At 39.8% G+C, this 2,456-nt stretch overlaps 1 non-coding gene across 1 annotated transcript; it reads right to left on the reverse strand.

The window, feature by feature from the left end:
- Positions 1–539: 539 nt before the first annotated feature.
- Trnaq-uug lies at positions 540–611 on the reverse strand. Its single transcript has one exon. It is a non-coding gene; the product is annotated as a tRNA-Gln (tRNA).
- Between the last annotated feature and the right edge of the window lie 1,845 nt (positions 612–2,456).

A 2,456-nucleotide genomic window follows, 5' to 3' on the forward strand; every position in this document is an offset into this window, starting at 1 on the left:
GATATTTCAACAGAAAGCTTGTATATAAACCAAACTTGCAGATGTTTTTATGGGACACAACCTCTGAAGATGTGCCATGCCTGCTAGCGAAACCTCCGCAATAATTTCCTATCGGCGACCACCTAATACGTGGTGTTAAATCGCCAACTCTTCAAACGAAATCAAACCGACAATAAAGAATTGCGAAAGCACTAATCAATTTTTAAACAGCTTTTGTATTTCTTGTGATCCTATAGAAATCGGATACCGGACGTCGGAATACCTCCATTCGAAAGCACTAATTAACCGTAATAAACAAACAGCTTGTAGGTCTTTAATGGCCGGAAATTTCCCATATTCACCTCGCGCAAGAAAATAGTTTTCTTGATCTGTTAGGACTTGAAATGGATAATTATTTCATAACCCGCCGGTAATAACTGTGTTTATGGTACGATAGGTAAACATTATCGAGTTCGAATGTATCAACATGCATTTCTCATCGTTTCTCTGGCGGGTTGCCATCAGTTGGCCGAGTCGAATGCAAAAAAACTCAAAATTTCAGGTTCCACCGAGATTTGAACTCGGATCGCTGGATTCAAAGTCCAGAGTGCTAACCATTACACCATGGAACCCATACTTCACCTTATTCAACAAGCTCAGTAGATTTACGAGATGAAATTCAGCCGATAACCTCACATTTCTTTAACTTGTGATAAGTGTAGTCTGCCCCAAGCTATTTGGCAGTGACGTCATTTGCAACAAGTCGATGAAAAACATAAGTTGGTGGCAAAGTAATGGAAAAAGAACGACATTATTGCGTCACTTACTTGGGACAAATTAAACTTCAGTAACAATAATAGTTTACCAATAAACGCATTAGTAATAGCTGTATTAGGGCGTTGTTTCTGGACGGTTTACCTGACAAGTGACAGTGGGGTTCTTGTGACTTTGACACATGACCGATGTCAGTTGTCAGTTTCATTTGCCAAAGGCTTTTGGGCATTAAACAGCCACAGATGGCATAAAGTGCACATAAAAGAACCGGCAATTGTTGGGGTGTTTCTCCTTCTAGCCGTTCTGCTTTCTCTCCTGTTGCACATTCTGTCCATTGGATAGCTGAGGCTAATGTCCATTTCTCAGCAGATTAAAGGTCGTTTTTGTGTGTGGCAATTTGGGCCGTCGGTCAAGCGCGTCCACCCCCCAATTGAAAGCCAATGAAAGAAATCGGCAACGGTGAATTATCTGTTCCTTGTCCACCGATCGGTGTCAATTCGTCGTAAAACCGAAGAGGGACGCAACAACTGCCACTTGTCAAGTGTGAGAACATGTTTATCGTCGTTGAATGGCACCCCTGCAGCGTCTGGCTCGTCCCACCCTTCGGACACTGGTCATTTTGTCACTTTTCCTTAATCTCCGTCTGGTTATCTTGATGGGTTATTATATTTTTATTGATAGCGTTGGGGCTGGTTTGCTTGCAACAAGTGCGGTCGAACAACGAAAATTACCTAGTGGAAAACCTTGTTATCTAATGCGTTTTTCCGATTAGTGCAAAGTGTTTGCGTTGAACTCGTCTATGAGTCAACGATGATTCAGGGTTATTTCCAATCACCATGCCTCACACCGTGCAAAAAATCCACTGGATTCAGATCGGGTGATACGGCGGGCCAAAGCCTCATTTGCCTCGAAAAAACCAAATTGATTTTCGATAGTTTATCAATAATGACCCATTCGGACGATCCGTTCCCATTGATGGCTAGATACGCTTTTCGAGAAGAGACACGATTTAAACAGCAGTAAAATATGCATAGAAATTGTTATTTTGTTGCACATTACCGTTATGCGGGCCCCGCTTTTAAAATTCTACCGATGTCAAACCGAAATTTATTCAAAACGCTAATAAACTACCGAAATGCTAAAGTTGGAAACGCCGACCAGGGGAAGCAAGGGCAAACTGACACTGTCCATCCCTTATAGTTTTAGAATTTGCCGAATAATCAAGGCTGTTTTTATTGAGGAATTGTTTGCAAGTTGAACCTGCAATATGCGGGTCTCGAAATAGATAAGCAGAGTTTAGTGGAAGGATTTTCACGATTCTCTAGAGATTAAGTTTCTTTTTGGGTATTTCGCCTCAAAATTTTTGTCGAACGAATTATTTATCAAAAAGTAATCAAGAACTATCACCTAGAGGGTATCCTGCGACACACTTGGCTGAAGCTATAAGAGAAAATTCCAATTAGTAGAGAAATTAATTTGAAAAATTACCTTGACGTTTCCATAGCTAGTTTCTGCTATCGTTATCAAAAGAACCTAAATGAACCTAAAAAAGTTTATGTAATAAATTGTGTAACAATAGTAGGATAATACAATATATGAAAATTCGCTCTGATAATTCGTCTGTGCAAATTGTCAGTTATGTGGCTTTGACTTAATCTCATTGTTTAAATTAATAAAGGTAATGTTAATTAATAATTTTGGTG

The sequence above is a fragment of the Dendroctonus ponderosae genome, unplaced genomic scaffold (genome assembly GCF_020466585.1).
Source record: "Dendroctonus ponderosae isolate FM_Combo_2020 unplaced genomic scaffold, Dpon_F_20191213v2 Dpon_F_20191213_11, whole genome shotgun sequence".
Classification (NCBI taxonomy): Eukaryota; Metazoa; Arthropoda; class Insecta; order Coleoptera; family Curculionidae; genus Dendroctonus; species Dendroctonus ponderosae.